General features: G+C 36.7%; 1 pseudogene across 1 annotated transcript; it reads right to left on the bottom strand.

Annotated features, from left to right (window-relative positions):
* Window positions 1-6117: 6117 nt before the first annotated feature.
* On the bottom strand, window positions 6118-12737 carry LOC143559331 (uncharacterized; annotated as a pseudogene). The gene is made up of 3 exons (XR_013139918.1): window positions 12577-12737; window positions 6535-6616; window positions 6118-6377 (listed from the first exon to the last, which is right to left on the bottom strand). The product of XR_013139918.1 is annotated as an uncharacterized LOC143559331 (transcript).
* Window positions 12738-14095: the final 1358 nt, after the last annotated feature.

Here is a 14095-nt window from a genome sequence, read left to right as displayed (position 1 = left end):
ATAATAATATTAATATACTTGTATTTTCATTTTAGTTTAGTTCTAAAGAGATGATAAAAGCTATTATTAATTTACTATTATGGGCGTAAATGAGTTGAGCCGAGCCTGAACTTAATTAGTAAATTGTTTTTTCAAGCTTGTGTTTAACTTGGCTTGTTTATTATTTATTAATTAATCCAGATACATTTATTATTATTATTATTATTATTGTTGTTGTTATTTTTATTATGTTTTGAGAAAAAACCTTAAATGTGTCTAAGTTCAGGTTAAGCTTGTTTAGTATCTTATATGAGGCAAAGCTCATTGTGAAGTGTTAACTTTATAGATATAAATTCAAAAGATGTAAAACTTAAAGATACACAAGGCTCGAAAAGCTTAAACGAGTTTTTCATACAAGGCTCGAGATCGGGCTTGATAATTAAATGGGCTTTGTTCAAGGCTCGGGCTCGAAGAAGCTCGGCTCAGTTTGAGCTCAAATAGTTTAGCCCGTTTGCATCCCTAACTATTAGCCTTGTGCGTATCGGTGGACTCAATTTTTTTTCCTTATGGTTCATCTTTTTTTGGTGGCCAACTTTATCACAAATCACATGTTAAAATCTTATGGTCAGGTATTTCTCACATAAAATGAAGTCACTATTTTTAAATGCTTCTAGTTCATTTAATCGAACAAAAATAAAAATTTTTCATTATGAACTATCTTGAATAAATAGAGCCATTCGTTTCGTGGAGCAATACATGGGGCTATTAATATTTGAGTGTCAGTTGTTTGACTCTTCAAAGGTTCATAATAAAGTTCGTGGGTCTTCCATGTTTATGTGATTAAATGTGATTACTTAAATTCATTTATTTTGAAATTGTGTTGATCCATATTTGGGAGGTGGGGGCGTACGCGAGTAGTGGTCATCGAGAGAGACAAGGGCATTTAAGTGTGGAGATGAGAGAGAAGAAGACAGAGTTGTCTGGTTCCGGAGGTTAGTAATGAGTTGTCGAACATGGGTTGGATGTTTGCCGGGTTATCATCGGGTTGCGTCACTTCCACCTTATATCATCTAAAAGTCACCAAAAGTATAATAACACCCACAAACTTACTTTAACTCTACTAATGTCTTTACAAAATATTTACATTTCCGCATTATTATCATTTTACAATTGGTTTTTTCATGAAATCTAGTTTAATTTATCATATTTTTTTAAAAAAAGCCTTTGTTGGTAATATACTTCATTAAAGCTAAAGTATTTTGTATACTAAAAATCAAAACAATGCAAGAGATTATATGAAAATATATAAATGGATGTTTTTGTTAAATCAAACAACATATATTTTAATTGTTTTATCCAATTTTCTAGGTTTAAATGATTTAACATTAAAACACATATTATACAAGTCATTAATATACCCCTGAATAAATCTGGAAAAGAAAATGATGTAAAATAACTCGCTCGGCTCTATCCCCAATTCCTCATCGCCCGAGAGCGTCTTTGCCAACGTGTTCCCCTTCCACGGGCTCTCCCCTCTAATGTAGCCCTTCAAGGGCGCGGCTGCCGGCTTCCACCTCACCCACATGCATGGGTTGAATATAGTCTTGGAGCTTTGCAAAAAAGTCACAAAGCAAATATTGTAAAGGTCAACCAGAAGATGTGTTGGTTCATATTGTCATATTGATAGGAAGAAAAACTTGTCATAGGGAGCAAATGATTAGAGGAAAGTCAAAACCATTATCTTGTAAAATATTGACTTATAAACTAATAGACCTATTTAATATTCATTCAAGACTAAAATCTAGAAATAGTAAGATATTATTTGGACTTTTTGAGATTAGAGGTGCACAAATCGGGTTCAACTGGAAAACCCGAACCGGTTCGAAACCGGTTTTTTCACACCGGGTTGTAAAATGGCACCGGTTCCAATCAAGAACCGGTTCGATTCCCGACCCGAACCGATGCCCAGATATGCTAACTTTTAAGAACCGGGTAGGGTATGAACCGGAACCGGTTTTTACGTAAAAACCGGTTCCACCGGTTTTTTTTGAAATTTAAATATCATAGCCGTTAGGAACCGATTCCAACGGCTATATAGCCGTTTTTGACCGTTGGAACCGGTTTTTTAACTATAAATAGGTTATTTTTTTACTCTAAATAGCAAGGTTTGTTTGTGTACTTGTTAAACCACTTCCAAAACTATAAAACACACTCCAAACCACAATTAACCTTAAACCGACAACAAATGGCAACTAATGATGACGTTGTTATGGTGATCGAAACAACAAGATGCCCCGATGTTTGGGTTCATTATGATTTGTGTCTCATGACCGACTCACATGAGTTGGCACGTTGCAAATATTGCTCGAAGTTTCTTAAAGCAGGGTCCAACTCGACATTACGAAAACATACGAATAAGTATTGTCGAGAGAAAAGAAGTTTGGAAGCTAAAAAAACGAAAGTGGGAGAGTCGTCCGGCTCTACAACCCAAAAATAAGTATTCCCGGATTAAAACGACGGACTTTGTTTTTTATGTTTTAGTTGTTATGTTTAGTATCGTTTATGTTTTAATAATGTTTGTAATAGTTATTTTTTAAATAAATAAAATGTTCGTCGTTATTAAAAAAGTAACAAAAATTAATCATGAGTTACAAAAGTAATTATAATAAAACAAATCAAAACTAAATATTAGTTGAACAAGTTACAAATAATTTTACCAAAACAAATAATTACAACTCTTCTTCGTCTTCATTCTCGTCTTCACCCTCGTCTTCGTTATCGGAAGAAACCCCGTCCTCCGCCTCCTCATCATGAATATGACGCTCTATTGGTATTTCGTCTTCAAAGTTCGCCTTGTGTTGTACACGATCCACCGCATCCAAATGGTCCTTTAGGCAAATGCAAACCTCTAGAGACTCGGGAGTTAGTTTTGTTCTTCGCATAGATAACACCCTCCCACTAAGAGAAAAAACCGATTCGGAAGCAACCGTTGAGGCTTGTACGGCAAGCAAATCACGAGCCATGGCGGATAGAATGGGAAATTCGTTTTGTTTACCTTTCCACCAAGCCAACAAATCAATATTGCGAATTTCGTCGACCGTTGCACCCTCAACATAGTTTGCTCCACTATATCGACCAAGTTCGCTACTTGGTGTGTTTCCTCTTTGCCTCTTAGATGCCGATTCACGAATCCCATTCATCAAGTTTATAAGTGGGTCATTGCACGGCCTACTAGTTGTTGTTTTTTTCACAAAAGACGATCTCGTGCTTGGACCATACATTTGAAAATAATGGTCATAAAGGTCTTGAAGGTTTTTGTTGAACTTGTCCTTCGCTTCCGTCGACAACTTCGGGTCAATCTCGTGCATACCTAAGTTGTCGAATATTTCCTCAATCGTTGTTTCAACCCCATTAACATTCCAATAGGGGTTTAATGCGGCGGCACAAGTAAAGACCGGCGGTATGTTTTCAAAATATTTTATGAACTTTTCTTTCATCACCGCAACAATATTTTCGAAGAGTTTGTTCTTCTCCGCAAAGCTTTTAAAAACACAAGACATATAGTACAATTCTTGCAAAACCCAACAACTAGTAGGGTAATAGACTCCCGATAATTTTGTTGTTGACGTTTTGAACACGTCAAGATACTCCAACAAATAACCGACTTGGACCCAAACACTTTCCGGAAACATATCGGCCTCGCGTTCTTCAACAAGATTGTTATGAAAAGCTTGTAAAGTTTGGCGTTGGGCAAAAGCACACTTTAACATATGACCAGTTGAGTTCCAACGGGTTGGAACGTCCCAATTCGGCCCCAAATACTTTCTTTTAACCGACTTGCAATAGTTCTTATATTCAAGATGTCTTCTTTTACCACTTTTGAAGACATCTTGTAACATAAGTCTAAAGTATTTTAAATCATCACAAATGTTTTCATTGTCAAGACCTATTTGAACAACCAAGTTGATGATATGTGCAACACATCGAACATGAAAAAAATCCCCGAAACAAGGTGGTAAATATTTAATGATAAATTTTTCAGCCGCCTTAGTATTGTTTGAAGCGTTGTCAAACGAAATCGAAAATATTTTATTTCTCAAGTTGTAAGTCGTTATAACTTCATCAAGTAATTCAAACAATTTTTCGGCGGTATGTGGGAACGGGAAGTTTTCAAAAGCGATGGTACGTTTCATCAATTGCCATGTCACCGGATCAACCCAATGAGCGGTGACACATATGTATGATTCGGGCAACCCGTGTGGTGCCGACCAAACATCGGTAGTTAAACTAACCATGGCTTCTAAAGAATGAAAAGACTCGATTAACTCTTTTTTAGCACACTCCCACAACTTGATACAATGACGTCTTAAGGTAGTGCGACTTACATGTGTGTATCTCGGTTGTAGAGTTTCGCGAATCAACGACGTCAACTCCGGGTCATCAAAGTGGTTAAACGGCAAACCTCGTTGAATAACGAACTTTGCCATTCTATCTTGAACTTGAGTCGTGTTGTAACGAAATAGTGTACCATCTTTACCCAAGTCAATTTGATCGGTCGCGCCAATCCCTTTCAACGCCTTGCAATATGGCTTCTCGATGTGCTTTCTCAAAGTAGAGTTGGAATCGTGCTTTAATATTGAACCACATAGTTTGCAACGAGCCCTTTGATTACCTTCGTCATCCACAATCAAATCCCAATTCTTCCATATGTCTTGGTTGCGGTTATGGTTGACTACCGTAACAACCCTTGGGTCCTCCGTAACAGGAACGGGGGCAACAAAAACACTCTTCTTAGCCTTCTTGTTAGTTTTTTTGATGGGTGCCATAATAATATTTAGTTGGATGGTCGGGTAACGGAACGGGTTTGCTAAAGGAGTAGTATTTTAGTTTGTTTTTGAGTTTGGTGGTGAAATTAGTGGTGGAAAACAAGTTATATATAGGTTTGGGCATCAAAAACCGGTTCCAACGGCTATATTACCTTTGGAACCGGTTCCAACGGATCTATTGTCTCTCGAAAACCGGTTCCAACGGCTATATTACCGTTGGAACCGGTTCCAACAGCTAATTGGTGGCTAAAAAACCAGTTCCAACGGCTATATTACCGTTGGAACCGGTTCCAACGGCTACTTTGACTTTTGTTTGACTCTTCAAAAAAAACCCGCCGGAACCGGTTTTTCCGGGTACGAATCGAACCGGTTACAATTAAGAACCGGGTAGGAACCGGGTTGGAACTGATACTAACATACAAATATGAGAACCGGGTACGATTTTCGGATAGAAAAATACCCAAACCGGGTATTGTACCAACCGGGTTGGAACTGGAACCGGTTCCGGTTCAGTTCCACCAGTTAGGTTCCGGAACCGGTTTTTTTGTGCACGTCTATTTGAGATAAATCATGATTTCATGAGTCATGACTAAAATTTCATTTGTTTATAGCAAATTTAAGCCCAGTTGAATCCGGCCCAAACCAAGATTGATTAAGCCCAAGTTGATCTAGGAGAGGTCATTGCTGAGGTGCACAAACCGAGTATTTTTAAGAACCGAAACCAGGTAGGAACTGGATCCGGATATGGTCAACAAAGGTCAAAACGGGTCGGGTAGGAACCGGTTCCGGGTATAGTCGGGTATTTGACCGGGTTTTCCAAGTATTTCTGAGTTTCGGGTATGGTAGGGTTGGGTTTTGACCGGGTATATCCGGTTCCGGGTCGGTTTGGGGGTACGACTTTGGGGAGAAATTCTATACCAGGTCCTACCTGCGGGTCGGGTATGTAACCGGGTATTTTGTGCGCCTTTAAGTCAAATGTTAACAAAACATAAGATCAATTTAATATTAGGTTGTTAAATAAACTAAATACCACTTATAATGTTCAAGTAGCACAGTTAAGGGAATATATGTTAACCAGTAAGCCCACAAATTGAGAAGTTGGGCGGGTTCAGAGCAACTTGGGCCAAAACTTATTGTTTTAAAAAATTATAATTTGTTCGGGTTAAAACGGATTCTGGACAAAATTAAGTTGGGTTGGCCCCTTTAGAAAAAGTTCTAAAATAAGTTCATCTGCTATATAAACTCGCCCTCCCAACTAAAATGTTCATAGCAGCGTAAAAACCAGACCGAAAAGTGAAAAATGAGTAGATGATAACCCATTAATCATCTCTTATAACAAAATGTAAGTCAGTTTCAAGACGTAAAGGATGCTGTAAGCATGAAAATTTTAGTTTACAATACAAAACAGACATATATCTTATTAACCAAGGTCTATCGAAGTAAACGAGCATCATCAAAAAAGGGTACAAATTACAAAAAACAATGATTAATAATAATAATAATAGACCTCGATTTTCTTTGTTTCATGGAACCGAAGAGCAGTTACTTTTTACCTGCCATACCTGCAACCACCTGCAATGATCCATAATTAGCTGATTGAGTAATTGACTAATTAAAACCACGTGGATTAGTCCGTTAAAAGATTAGATAAACAAGCTAAAACCTCTTTTAAAAATACTAATCTTTGCTAACATAAATCTAGATTACATAAAGTGATTGCGTTACTTACATCGCTTAATACGGGTGGAGGAACTTGCTTGGTTGATTCAAAGGAATCGAGCATCGCCTCACGAATGCAGGAAGAAACAGCCCTAAAATTCACGATAAAAGTTACGTTCATAACAAGATAATTTTTACAAACTGCTAGTAATAATATTATATTTAGTTCTATTGTAAACACCTAAATTACTTCATTTTACATGAAACTAAACACTTAAACATGGAACCGTGGTAAAAGACTAGAATTAGGGGTGAGCATGAAATCGAAAAAACTGAACCATAACAAAAACTGACAGTCTGGTTCTATGTGTTTGTAAAAGCTGAACTTTCGCTTTTGGTTTTGCATGAAATAAAAAACGTAAAAACCGAACCGAACCAAATTCCTAGATTATCTTATACTTTAGCCTAAATGTATAATAATTAATTAGTTATTAATTAAAATAATGATTCAGGCCTAAATTCATTATTTTGGCCCATAATTTTTCAAGCTCAAATGGCAAAACCGTCAAAAACTAAAAACCGAACTGAATTTCTAGAATTTCAAATACTTTATAGGCAAAATGTATAATAATCACTTGGTTATTAATTTAAAACATGACTCAGGCCTAAATGTTAAAGTGAACACAGGTATTGATGTCAAAGCAAACTGATAACTTTATTGAAATGAGCAAACCTACTTAAATAGAGAAGTACATAACGGAAATAAACAAACTAGTCTAGAAAACAGAAAATAACCAAAAGAACCGGTGACTCCTAAAGAACCGGTGAACAATTCAAAACAAAACAAACTTCAAATGACCACGTGCATGCATGTACTTGACTTATTCCATCATTCCCTCCCTCAAACTAGATGGACATTCCCAACTAGTTTGTTCTTTACTGAACATGCTTCACTGAACATACTCCAAGCTTCTTCCTCGTGACTTCAAACAATTCTCTCTTCAAAGGCTTTGTCATCACATCAGCAACTTGGTCTTTTGTTCCACAATGCTCCAAGACTATTGTTACCTCTTTAACTAAATCTCGTAGGAAATGAAACCGCACACCTATATGCTTGCATCTCCCATGGAAAACCGTGTTCTTAGATAGTTTGATTGTAGACGTATTGTCACACTTGATGACTGCACTACCCTCCAACATTATACCGAAATCTTCAATAACTCCTCTCATCCATAATACTTGACAAGCACAAGCTGTAGCCGCCACGTATTCAGCCTCGGTAGAAGATAGTATCACAATCTTCTGTTTCTTCGATGACCATGCAATCGCACCTCCATCCCACATCACAACATAACCGGATGTACTCTTTCTATCTTCAGTGTCACCACCAAAGTCACTATCCGTGTAGACTTCCAACAACCCTTCCCCCCCACGTTTATACCATATTCCATAGTCTAGAGTTCCCTGCAAATACCTCAAAACTTTCTTTGCTGCTTCAAAATGAATATTGGTAGGGCTAGACATATACCTACTGATCAAGCTAACAACAAACTGAATATCGGGACGTGTTGTTGTGATATACATGAGACTACCAATTATTTGCTTAAAGAGAGTCTCATCCATTCTCTCTCCTTCATCGGACCTTAGCTTGCAACCCGGAACTATTGGACATAACACCGAGTTACAATCTACCATATTGAACCTTTTTAATATTTCACCAGCATATTTGTATACCATTTGCTGTTTGTAGTACCTCAATTCCCAAGAAAAACCTCATTTTCCAAGATCTGTCATTTCAAACTCCCTTTTCATAGAACACTTGAATTCTTCCAACATAGTTAAATCATCACCTGTATAAATCAAGTCATCCACATATACATTAACAAATAAAGTATTCCCTTTCAAATTCTTCTTGATAAAAAGTGTGTGCTCTGCATTACTCCTTTCAAAACCTTCCTTGATAAAGTAACCTTCAATTCGACTAAACCAAGCACGAGGAGCTTGCTTTAATCCATATAATGCCTTGCGGAGCTTGTAAAATTTGTGCTCTTTATTCTTTACTACATAACCTTGCGGTTGCTGTACGTACACATCTTCATCCAAGCTTCCATGTAAGAAAGCGGACTTGACATCCATTTGAAAGATGTCCCAACCCCGCTGTGCAGCCACTGCTATCATAAGATGAATCGTATCCATTCTTGCCACCGGTGCGTATACATCCGTGTAATCAATACCATATTCTTGACCATAACCCTTAGCCACCAAGCGAGCCTTATGTTTCTCGACTTCTCCTCGCTCGTTCACCTTCGTTTTAAAGACCCACTTCACCCCTATACACTTTGTTTCTTTAGGTAGATCAACAAGATCCCATGTACCATTTCTTTCAATAGCTTGTATTTCAACATCCATGGCTTTTTTCCACTTAGTTTCTTGACTTGCTTCTTCATAAGTTGTTGGTTCATGATGAGTTACCTCCATTGCATTCAACTCATCTTCCCTTGTGTAATAATCTTGCAAGTAAGACGGGGGCCTGCGTTGTCTACCCTCCCTTGGTCTTGCATCACTTGATTCGGCTTCCCCAGTGGCAACATTAGGCACAACTTCATTATGTTGGTCACTGGTTTCTTCACATGGGACATCAGAACCCACTTGGACATTTTCATCGTCCCCCCATGTTAAAGTGTCTGCTTCATCTTTCTTCTTGTTCACTTCCCAATCCCAACTTTTACCATCCTCAAACAACACATCTCTACTTATTATTACCTTCATGGTTTGTGGATCGATTAATCTATAAGCTTTAGATTCTTCACTTCTCCCAACCAAGATACACTTCTGACTTTTGCTATCGAGTTTGGTTCGTGTTTCCTTTGGGATATGTGCGTGAGCAAGACATCCCCAAACCCTTAAATTTTCAACATTCGGCTTTTCTCCACTCCAAGCCTCCTGTGGAGTTATGTCTTTGAGAGCCTTAGTTGGACAACGGTTGAGTAGATAGTAACTCCAAACAGCAGCTTCTGCCCAAAAATATTTAGGCATTTTTTTAGCTACTAGAAGAGTAACTACCATGTTCATAACCGTGCGATTCTTCCTCTCCGCCACACCGTTTTGTTGTGGTGTGAGTCTCGTAGTTAACTGTCGTTTGATGCCATGATCTAAGCAAAACTTCTTCAACTCTTCAGACAAGTACTCTCCCCCTCTATCAGTTCTGAGCCCTTTTATTTTTTTTTCTGTTTCAGTTTCCACTTTACTTTTAAAAATCTTGAATTTTTCAAAGGCTTCCGACTTTTCTTTTAGTAAATACACCCAAGCCTTTCTACTGTAGTCATCTATAAAGCTGAGAATGTACCTCTTGCCACTCTGGGATGAGGGCTTAATTGGACCACATATATCTGAATGCACAAGCTCTAGAATAACCTTAGCTCTCCATGTACTGGACTTTGGAATTGCCTCTCTACTTTGTTTCCCAGCACAACAATCACCACACAAGTCATCATTAATAGTAAATAAAGGCATACCTTTGACCATAGCCTTTTGTTGTAGTATGCCCATACTTGTTGCACTGAGATGTCCATATCTCTCATGTCACAACTTTGAAATGTCACCATCACTAGAATACAAACTTTTCTCCATACCCTTTTCTTTACTTTTGTCACATACAGAAGTACTATTTGTACTTTTCCCATTAACTTGCTCAGCTAGAGGAAACATCCTATTGTTTGTCATAACACTTTCAAACAATAGACCTCTTTCATCATGATATATTCTACACACTCCATTTTTTATGACAAAGACTAGGCCCCTCTCTTGAAGTTGACCTATGCTAAGTAGGTTATTCTTAAGCTCGGGTACATAATACACATCACTAATAGCATAGGGGACCCCATAAGAGAACAACTTAATTTGCCCTTTTTTCACCTACTTTCATTCGGGTATTATTACCTAGCTTAACCGAGTTAGAGAAACCTTCATCTAAATTAACAAATTTTTCTTTATCCTCACACATGTGGTTTGAACAACCTGAGTCCAAAAACCACAAACAATTTCTACTTTCATACCCCCTTTGTGCCATGAATACACTAACCTTTTCACCAGCATGTTGCTTTTCATCATTCTTGATGTCAAGTGGATCCACATGTGCCATCAACATTATTTCTTCTTCTTCATCAAAACCGGCAAAGTTTGCTTCTTTGAAATTTGGACATTCATATGAGAAATGTCCAAGCTTGTGACATCTATAACATTCCACAGTTTCTCGATTCATAAACAGTCTTCCACGTCCCCGTCCACGACCACGAGGACTACCACGCCCCCTTCCACGACCCCTTATGCCTGAATTATCACCTTGTTCCATCTTGAAAACTTGTTCCTCTTCCTTTTCTGGTTTTCTGAACTTTTGTTCATGCACAAGGAGCGAGCTTTGGAGTTCGTCTACCGTCATTGTTTCTGTGTTTTTGGATTCTTCGATGGACACCACTACAAACATATACTTTTCGGTAAGGGTTCTCAGAATTTTCTCCATGATTTTCTAGATCTGTCATGGTCTCCCCGTTGCTTCTCATCTGATTGGCCACCGTCAATACTCTCCCAAAATATTCTGTTATCGACTCGGTGGCCTTCATCTCCAATATCTCGAAGTCTCGACGGAGCTTCTGAAGCATGGACCTTTTGATATGAGCATTCCCTTCATACTTCTGTTTCATGGCGTCCCAAATCGATTTGGATGTTCACCTATCCAAGATCTGCTCGAACGTCACTCTGTCAATTGCTTGATACAGGTAATGCTTCACCTGTAGGTCCTTTGCGCGTAGATCAATCAGGGTCTTCTTCTGTGCTTCACTTTGGGCTACACCCACGGCTGGCTCGATGATGCCTGGATCAACCAGATTCCACATCTGTTTTGCTCGCAGCAAATTTTCCATCATCTCTCTCCAATGATCGTAGTGCCCGTCGAACACCGGAACTTTCAATTTTTCAGCGCTCATGATTGCTACTCTTTTTCTCTCTTTGATCGTTGTTTTTGCTCTGATACCAAATGTTAAAGTGAACACAGGTATTGATGTCAAAGCAAACTGATAACTTTATTGAAATGAGCAAACCTACTTAAATAGAGAAGTACATAACGGAAATAAACAAACTAATCTAGAAAACAGGAAATAACCAAAAGAACCGGTGACTCCTAAAGAACCGGTGAACAATTCAAAACAAAACAAACTTCAAATGACCACGTGCATGCATGTACTTGACTTATTCCATCACTAAATTCATTACTTTGAGTCAATTTATTTTTTCTCAAACAGTAAAACTGGAGAAACTGAAACTGAAACTGAAACAAAACTAAAACCAAAAACAAATCTGAAAAAAACATAAGTTTCGGTTTTTGGTTCAAATTTAGCCAAAAATGACCCGAACTATCAATTAGTTAATATATTAAAACATGATGCTGTTCAAAATTCATTATTTTGGGCCTTTTTTTGGCTCAAATGACGACACTGAAAAAACCGAAACATAATCAAAACCAAAACGAAATCCGAAAGAAACCAAAGTTTTGGTTTTTGGTACAAATTTAGCTCAAAATGACCCGAACTATCCATTAGTTATTAATTTAAAACATGACTCGGCCCAAAATCCATTTTTTAGCCTTTTTTTTCTCTCAAATGGCAAAACCAAAAAAACTGAAACCGCACCAAAACCAAAACTAAATCCGAAAAAAAAAACAAAGTTTCGGTTTTTGGTTCAATTTGATCCCAAACTGACCCGAAATATCAATTAGTTATTAGATTAAAACTTCATTCACGCCTAAATTCATCATTTTGGGCCAATTATTATTATTATTTTGCTCAAATGACAAAACTGAAAAAACCCCAAAACCGAACCAAATCGAAACCCAAAAAAACTGAAGTTTTTGTTTTTGGTTCAACTTAACCGAACCGAACCAAACCGTTCACACCCCTAACTAAGAAAAGCACATTGAAAATTCAGCTATAGTTTCAATCCAAACCTTAAAAACTAAAACTAATAATAATAATAATACTAATAATAATAAAACAATGTATAGATCCAGTATAGATTGAATCAGAAGTAAAATTAGGGTTTACATTAATAATAATAATACCGAATCCGCCGATAAGACATGAAGCGGCAACAATAGGTTCTTGGACGAGGAACATCTTCAGCTTCTCCATTATCGCCATTGATCTCTGTTGCTTGCTGCTGCGTTTCGACTTTTGTTGACTCACTATCAATTAGGGCTCTTATTTATATGTCACACTATTTGTTTTTATTTTTGTTTTTTACTTTTAGCATTTTAAGTTTTTAACAGACAACGCTAGGTGATACCTGAAGTAAGCTAGCCAGATGTCGTGAGGCCTAATTATTTTGTCTTTAATTTTATTTTATTTTTTGAACGGTTTTTAAATTAACAAAAGTTAGATAACAACAAAGTACGACTATATAACAAGGAGAATATTTTTTATCCACTCAGTCCAACTAATTATAAAGAGAGTCGAAAATAAAGTCTTTTCTTCTATCTTTTCTGGAAAAAACCGTCTCATTCCGAGTCCACCAAATGATCCACCACGCGGAAAGTATAATGTTATGTATAATTTTTCTCTTCTTAGCAGTAACAGATGGTGTATCCAACTAGATCAAGATACATGAAACGGTGTAAACGTGCGTCTCCAAATGTTTCACATGGTTTTTTCATGTTTGTTAAATTGACACGATAAGTTTATATGTCACGAAACTCTTCACCTTACGTTGTGCTTCCGAGTTTCATATAACAATGAAAAATAAATGATATGAAAATATGTCGTAAAAAAATGTTTTTTAATTTGTTTTTAGGAAACAAATGGAATGAAAAATTTACACACAGTTCATTCATAACAAATCCCTTCAAATTGAAGGTATTTGAAAAGAAATGAATTTTATCATTTAAAATCTTTACACTTTTTTTTCTTTTCTTTAAACTCCAAAAAGACAATATTTAATTGAAATTTTCTCTACCACTTGCTTTCTTTTCTCTCATTAGTTGTCTTTCCATTCTTCCTTTTTATTTATTTAACTTCATAAATCGTCACATAATCTAGACAGTAGATTTTAAATTTACTTAATTTTTTTTTCTACAACAAATATGCACAAACTAATTAAAAATAACATATGATATAGTGAGGTTAAATGTGACGGTGGATGTCATAAGACTCTTTCATTGCATGTTTTTACAAACCTCACCATTACAAATTTGTTTCACAACAAGAAAAGTTCGTCTCCTCAAGTCTGCTTGTTTGTCACCTTATCCTAACCTCCAATAAACTTTATTGTTGTGGATGCTCTTAAATATTCTAGTTCCACCTAAGAAGAGAAAATCATTGTAACTAAGTTTATTTTAAATAAAAACAATAATGTGTATACTTCAATAAACTTTTTATACATTAACCTATATTACACTTTGCTCTAAAGGTGACCAACATTTATGAGAAAAATGTAGGAGCTAAAATTTAAAATTATAATAAGAAAATCAAATAGATTATCTTATAGTAGTATTAAATTAAAAATCATTCGTGAAAATTTGGGCTATAGTTTGTAAGGCCTCAAACTCGAATCCAACTCTAACTTGGAATTATTACAGTGGGCCT

This window comes from Bidens hawaiensis, unplaced genomic scaffold, assembly GCF_021521415.1.
Source record: "Bidens hawaiensis isolate Kalapana, Puna unplaced genomic scaffold, B.hawaiensis_p1.1 tig00019810_1, whole genome shotgun sequence".
Lineage (NCBI taxonomy): Eukaryota > Viridiplantae > Streptophyta > Magnoliopsida > Asterales > Asteraceae > Bidens > Bidens hawaiensis.
Note: the sequence above shows the minus strand (reverse complement) of the source record. Positions and strands in the feature narration are given on the sequence as shown.